The sequence below is a fragment of the Meles meles genome, chromosome 4, assembly GCF_922984935.1.
Source record: "Meles meles chromosome 4, mMelMel3.1 paternal haplotype, whole genome shotgun sequence".
In the NCBI taxonomy this organism is placed as follows: domain Eukaryota; kingdom Metazoa; phylum Chordata; class Mammalia; order Carnivora; family Mustelidae; genus Meles; species Meles meles.
Window position 1 is genome coordinate 137871435 of NC_060069.1, and position 7663 is coordinate 137879097.

The 7663-nt window shown below is 36.9% G+C and overlaps 1 pseudogene; it reads left to right on the plus strand.

The window, feature by feature from the left end:
- The first annotated feature begins 5365 nt into the window (after window positions 1-5365).
- On the plus strand, window positions 5366-6309 carry LOC123940860 (annotated as a pseudogene).
- The last annotated feature ends 1354 nt before the right edge of the window (window positions 6310-7663 follow it).

Genomic DNA, 7663 nt, shown 5'->3' on the forward strand with positions numbered 1-7663 from the left:
CAACAAAAATAGCCAAACTGTTCCCAGACAACAAAGTGGCAAATTCATCTTGGCTCACTGGTGCATGTCTTGACTTTCGAATGAAACTTTGCATCAAAGGAAAAGTTTGAGCATCTTCCTATAAGATCAATTAAAACTAAACTACAATTGATACAGCTTTTTTTTTAAGATTTTAATTATTTTTTTGACACAGAGAGAGAGAGAGAACACAAGCAGGGGGAGTGGGAAAGAGAGAAGCAGGCTCCCCGTCAAGCAGGGAGCCTGATGTAGAGCTAGATCCCAGGACCCTAGGATCATGACCTGAGCAGAAGGCAGATGCTTAATGACTGAGCCACCCAGGCACCCAACTGATAGAACTTTTAAGAGTTACAAATTCCCAACATTCTAATCTCTCCAACTCTTAAGAGCAATCTTATTTTGTTTGATTGCAGCTGAATCAGAAGAAAGGAGATATTTAATAAAATGTAGAGTTTGTAATACAACACTGGTTTCCTTTATTAAGCAGTTTTCTCTAAAAAGAATGTCAAAACTTTGTAAACTTGATCAGACTGGTACTGGAAATTGTAAACAACACTATAAAATAAGGATGAGAACATTTTATCCAGGTTAGCACAAACAGATAAGCCTTGCTTTTAAGTGAAAAATTCCATGGAAACTGATGTACAAAAGTATTGCAAACTCACACTAGAAAGGTCATTGGCAGAGATCAACTTCATAGTATTTAGCTATCTACCCTGGAACAAAATAGGGCTAAGCTGATTGAGCAGGGATTTGAGCCTACAAAGGAATAAGTCCAGGTATTACAGATTAATGTTTAAAGAACTACATTATTTATTTTCAACACTCTTCTTTATTTTTTGAGTTCTCAAATAACTTATAGAAGAAATCCATAACCCAAACTATCTTCAAAATGATAATGCACAAGAAATCCCCCAAATAATCAATCCTCTTTGAATGTGCCTTCGTTCCATAAGAATGTGAGAATTATATTTCTCCAGAAAGTGAGAAACCTATTTTCAATGATGATGGCTTTTCTTTGTTTTCTTTTTTTAAAGTATTGTATTTATTTATTTGACATAGAGAGAACACAAGCAGGGCGGGAGGAGTAAGAGGAGAGGGAAAAGCAGGCTCCCACTGAGCAGAGAGCCTGTTGCAGGACTTGATCCCAGGACCTCAGGATAATAGCCTGAGCCAAAGGCAGATGCTTAACAGACTGAGCCACCCAGGCACCCCAACTTTTCTTTATTTCCAATTGAGAAAGGAACAAAGAGCTAACTTTGAATTTTAAGTTTTACAAGTGTACATTTGAAGATACTGCTTTATCCTGAGAATATTTAGCAGAATGCTAATAGTTAATAGTGACTAACACTGACTCTGTTTCAATATGGTAGAGAGAACACATGTATCTAATTACAATATTTTCTGAAGCCCTACTGAAACTACAGTAAATATTTTTAACATTTTTTAAAAACACTTTATTGAGCAATGATTGACATACAAAAAGCTGCACAAATTTAGTGTATACTACTCTGATTTTGAAGACAAGCATAAATAACCATGAAGACATCCCCTTAGTCAATCTCATAAACATATCATCACTTCCGAAAGTTTCTTCCCACCCTACTTATTTGTGTGTGTATATGTGTGATAAGAAGACTTAATATCAGGGAAATGCAAATCAAAACCATAATGAGATATCGCCTCATATCCAGTAGTATGAGTTTTATCAAAATAATAAAAGATAACAAGTGTTGGTAAGGATGTGGTGAAAGGGAACTCTTGTACACTACTGATGGTAATAAAAATTGGTTAGCCTTTATGGAAAACAGTATGAATGTTTCCTCAGAAAAATGAAAAAATGAACTACTATATGTTCCATCACTCCTATGTCTTTGAGTATAATCAAAGGAAATAAAATCATTATCTCAAGATACCTACACTACCGTGCTCCTTACAGCATTATTCACAGTAGACCTATGGAAGCAACCTATGTAGCCATCAATGGATGACTGGCTAAAGAAAATGTGATACGTTTACACAGTGTGATATTATTCTGCCTTAAAAATGGAAGAAAATCCTGACATTTGTGACAAATGGATGAAACTTAAGGATATTATGCTAAGTGAAATAAGCCAGAGAGAGAAAGACAAATAGTACATGATCTCACTTATATGTGAAATCAAAAATAATCAAACTCATAGAAGCAGAGAGTAAAATGGTAGTTATCAAGGGTTAGGGATGTGGGAGAAATGGAGAGATGTTAGTCAAAGTGTACAAACTCTTAGCTATAAGACAAATAAGTTCTGGAAATCCAATGTAGAGCATGGAGACTATAGTTATGAGATAATGTACTGTATATTTGAAATTTGTTAAGATTTCCTATCTAAAGAAGGGAAGTAACTGCATGAGGTGATGGATATGTTAATTAGTTTGATTATAGTAATCACTTTACAGTATATACCTATCTCAAATTACATTGGATATCTTAAATATGTATAGCATATGTTAATAATATCTCTATAAATCTGGAAAAATATATATCACACATTCAAAAAACAGGAAAATATGACTCAAAATGAGAAAACAAATCAATCAATATAAATTAAACCAGAGCCGCTACAGGTGTTAGAATTAGCAAACAAGTACATTAGAAATGTTGCTATAGATATATTCCAAGTATCCAAAAGTTAAGACATGGAAGATTTTTTTTAAACCCAAATCAAACTTCAAAAATAAAAACTACATTGTCCAAGGTGAAAAATCTCTGAATCAGATTAATGGTAATTAGACACTGAAGGAGAAAAAGAGTAGTGAACTTAAAGAGAAAATAACAGAAACTATCCAAAATGAAACATAGATATAAAAAGAAAATAACCTCCCTCCCTCCAAAAAAAATGAATATATAGCATCATTGTGAATTGTGAAACAACTTGAAGCAACCCAAAATATATGTACTTAGAGTCTTGTATGGAGAAAAGAACCATGAGGGAAAGCAAAAAATATTTGAAGATCACCTCTAAAATGTTCCAAATGTGATGAGAACTATAAATCTCCAGTCCAAAGAACTCAATGACAAGAAACAAAGAGGGACATCCAGGTGGCTCAGTAAGTTAAGTGGCCTGCCTTCAGCTCAGGTCAGAATCTCAGGATCCTGAGATGGAGCCCAAGTAGGGCCCAGGGTTGAGCAGGGAATCTGTTTCTCCCTCTCCTGTTGCCACTCCCCCCACCACGCTTATACACTCTCTCTCTCTCTCAGATAAATAAATAAAATCTTAAAAAAAAAAAAAAAAAAGAAAGAAAGAAAAGAGAGAAAGAAAGAAAAAGAGGGCACCTGGGTGGCTCAGTTGGTTAAGCAACTGCCTTCAGCTCAGGTCGTGGTCCCAGAGTCCTGGGATCGAGTCCCACATAGGGCTCCTGCTCCATGGGGAGTCTGCTTCTCTCTCTGACCTCCCCTCTCATGCTCTCTCTCACTCTCTCTCTCTCTCTCAAAATAAATAAATAAAAATCTTTAAAAAAAAAAAAGAAAGAAAAGAAAAGAAAAAGAAAAAGAAACAAAACCACACCAGGGTATATCATAATAAAATTGCTTAAAATCAGTGATAAAGACAAAGTCTTAAAAGCAGCCCCCTAAAATTAAACATGTAATATTCAGACAAAAAGATCTGAAAATGACAGCAGATTTCTAGGTGGATGCAATGCAAGAAGCAACACAATGGAGCAATATGTCTAAAGTACTAAGTGGGGAAAAAAAGATGTCAAAGAAAAAAAAACCGTAGGGGCTCCTGGGTGGCTCAATTGGTTAAGCATCTGCATCAGCTCAGGTCATGATCCCAGGGTCCTGAGATTGAGTCCCCTGCTCAGCAGGGAGTCTGCTTCTCCCTCTGCCTCTCCCCACCCTTGCTTGTGTTCTCTTTCTCATTTCAAATAATTAATTTTTTTAACTGTAGAATTTTATGCCTAAAGAAAACATCTTTGAAAAATGAAGTCAAAATATTTTCTCAGACATATAAAAGCAACAAGACTTTATCATCAACATACAAAAATAAAAAGTTTACATTGGAAAAACTCTCTAATATTTAAAAACTAAAACACTTCTAAATAATCCATGGCTCTAAAAAAAGGGTAGAAAGAAAACCAGAGTGTATTTTCAACAGACTAAAAATACAAACACAATTATTATGGGTTACATTGTACTCCCCCCTCCAAAATTATGTTCAAGTTCTAAACCCCGAGAATCTCAGAATGTACGTGAACTTATTTGAAAAGAAAGTCATTACAGGTATAATTAGTTAATTCAAGATGAGGTTAATACTGGATAAGGTGAGCCCTAATCTAACATGACTGGTACTCTTACAAGAAGGGAAGAGACACACCGTAAGAACACGAGATGATGACAGACGCAGAGATCAGAACAATGCACCTTCAAGCCAAGGTCTGTCAAGGATTACTGCTACCATGAAAAGCCAGGAAGAGTCAAGGAAGATTGTACCAAGAGTCTCGAGGGAGCATGGCCCTGCTGACACCTTGATTCAGGGCTTCTGGTCTCCAGAGAGAATGAAATTTCTATTGTTTAAAGCCATCCAGTTTATAACACTTTGGCATGACATTAATTTTTTTTAAACTGTAGATCAATGTAACATATCAAAATCAATGTAACATCAAAACATGTGGGATGCCACTGAAAAAAACAGTACTTAGGTAGAAATTTAAATAAGAATCAACTAAAGCTGGAAAATAAGAATCAACTAAAGTCAATGACATCAGCTTTCAAAGTAGAGAAATAAAATACAAAGCATAAATTATCTAGAAATCAGAAAATTTTAAAAAAATGAAACCAAAACGTGGTTCTTTAATAACATCAATAAAATTGACATACATTGTAGTCAGACTACTAGGAAAGAAATAAAATAAAAGACAGGTGACACTAATTACCAAACTCAGTAATGAGGACAGTAAACAGAACTAGAGACTCTATGAATATTTAAAAGATACAAAGGGAACATTGTGAATACATTTATGACAATAAATTCAACAACTTAGATGGAATGGACAAATTCCTTGAAAGATACAACTACTAACACCTACACAAGAAATAAAAAATTTATCTATGAAAATATTTAATTGTAGTTCGCTTTTCCCCACACACAAAAAATCCAGGTACAAATAGTTTGACAGACCATTTCTCTCAAAATTCAAGAAAAAAATAATACCAATTCTGCACATATGCTTCCAAAAAATTAAAGTTAACTAAATAATTCACAAATAATTCTCTAATGCCAGAAGCACCATGACATCAAACCCAGACAGGGACAGCCGTGCTTTCCTGCTTACATGGCAGCCTCTGGTGCCCCCCGCCACCTCTGCCATGCCTGATATCATGCTCTTCAGCAGGCAGCTTGCACCAGCCCCTGTCTCAGCACGTGGCCGACTGGCTGGGCCTGGAGCTGGGCAAAGTCGTCACCAAGAAGTTCAGCAACCAGGAGACCAACGGTGAGATTAGTGAAAGCAGAAAGGGCGAAGATGTCTAGAACACCCAGAGTGGCTGTGGAGAAATCGACAACATGATGGAACTCCTCGTCCTGATCAACGCCTGCAAGACTGCAACGTCATCCAGGGTGACTGCTGTGATCCCGTCTTCCATACTCTTGACAAGATCAAAAGGATAAGAGTCACCCTCCGATTTCTGTGAAACTCGGGGCCACTATGCTTTTGCAGGGGCAGGTCACATTATCACCGTGGATCTGCATGCCTCTCAGATCCAGGAATTCTTTGAGACTCCAGTGGATAATCTGTCCATGGAGCCTGTAGTCTTGCAGTGGATTCAGGAGAACATTGCAGAGAAGAGATACTGTATTATTGTTTACCCGATGTCAGGGGAGCTAAAAGGGTATCATCAATTGCAGTGAATGTGGGTGAATGTGGAATTTGCCTTGATTCATAGAGAGTGAGAAGGCAAATGAAGTGGACCAGATGGTTCTGGTGGGTCACATGAAGGACCGCATGGCTGTCCTTATGGAGGACATGGCTGCACGTGTAGCACCATCTGCATGCTGCTGACAAGCTACTCTCGGTAGTCACCAAAGTTTATGCTATTCTTACCCATGGGATCTTCTCTAGGTCAGCTATCTCCAGCATAAATAATGCTGCTTTTGAGGCTATTGTCACAAACACCATTCCACAAGGGGACGAAATGAGACACTGTTCCAAGATTCAGGTTACTGATATCTCTATGATCATGGCAGAGGCAATCTCCCAAGGACACACAACAGTGAATCCGTGTTCTACCTGTTCGGCTACACCGTCCTATAGATCCCAGATGTGAAACGTGGAGCAAGCCTTCTCTGGCTTCTGAATTGCCTGGGTTTGTCTGACTTTTTAGTTTTAAGACTCAGCAATTGAAGGATAAGGCAAAAGCATCTGATTTTTGTATACTCCAGATCCATTGTTTCCCCGTTCTCCAGCTCAAGATCATTTATTTCCAGTTTGGGGAGAGGGTAATGGTTATTTGATCTTTCATTAGTGAGAATGATTCATCATTCTGACTTGTTCTGATAGGTATCCTTTTTCTTTGGTTTATCAGTACTTTGAGGCCACAACTTGCAAGTATATAATTCCACTGCAGAAGTTCATAGTTTATATATTTTGAGAGCGCCAAGGTGATTTTGGATTAAAGCCTTCTATGTAAATAATGATAATGTCAATCGAAATTTGGGTAAAACTCTACATATAGAATTAGCCTTTACTTCTGAGAGAACTTTAGAAAACTGATAATACCCTGAATTTTGATATTTTTTTTTAGGAAGCAGGTTTCAAATAAATAATTGTGTTATTGGGCTTAATTTGACCAAATTTTATGTAGCTTAAGATGGCCACTGACACATTTACTTTCTGATAAAAACTGGGCACTTCAGAGGCAATGCACTTCAGTATTTTTTTTATTGCCACTTCTGAAAAATATGTTATAACTATCACTTACCTGAAATGTCTTGTTCTAACATTCCAAAATTATGTTCAGCAATGTATCTGACTGAGAAAGTGTTTGGAGACAGACTGCAGGCCCACTGGTTGCCATCACACTGTGCTCTGCAATCCCAAGCAGAAGCTCTTTGAGCAGCTCCTCCTGTCCTGCCATCTTGTTTTACTGCCTATTTTTAGCTCTAGCTTTAACTTTGCCTTTTTTCCAATAATTTCATGTTGTGGATTTCCACCCAAACAAAGACTCTCACAAGTCCTCTCAAGTTTACTAGTCTGATCGTTATTTTGTTTCTGACATAATAAAAAGGTGAATTTTTGTGAGTGCCCCCAAATTCACATTTAAACACTATTTCCTTATTTTTTATTTAATATTCTTTTGCATTTTGTAAACAGAAGTAGCAAGTCTCCTAGGCAACTGATTTTTTTAACGTTTTAAAACTGTTAGATGAAAAATATGGGTAAGAAAGGCCTATGAAAAAAGTACAATTTAGTAAGCACTAATTTTTCCTCCATTAAGATAGTGTTCAAATGATGGTGAAGAGTAATCATGGAGGTGAAGATTGCTTTATTAACAAGATGGCCCTTGACAACTTCCTCCTCAGTGAGGTGCCTACTGCCTGTAGCAGAAGGCAAGTGCTGACTCTCTGTGGGTTCTGTCATATCCACATTGGCTCTGAATTCTTCAGCC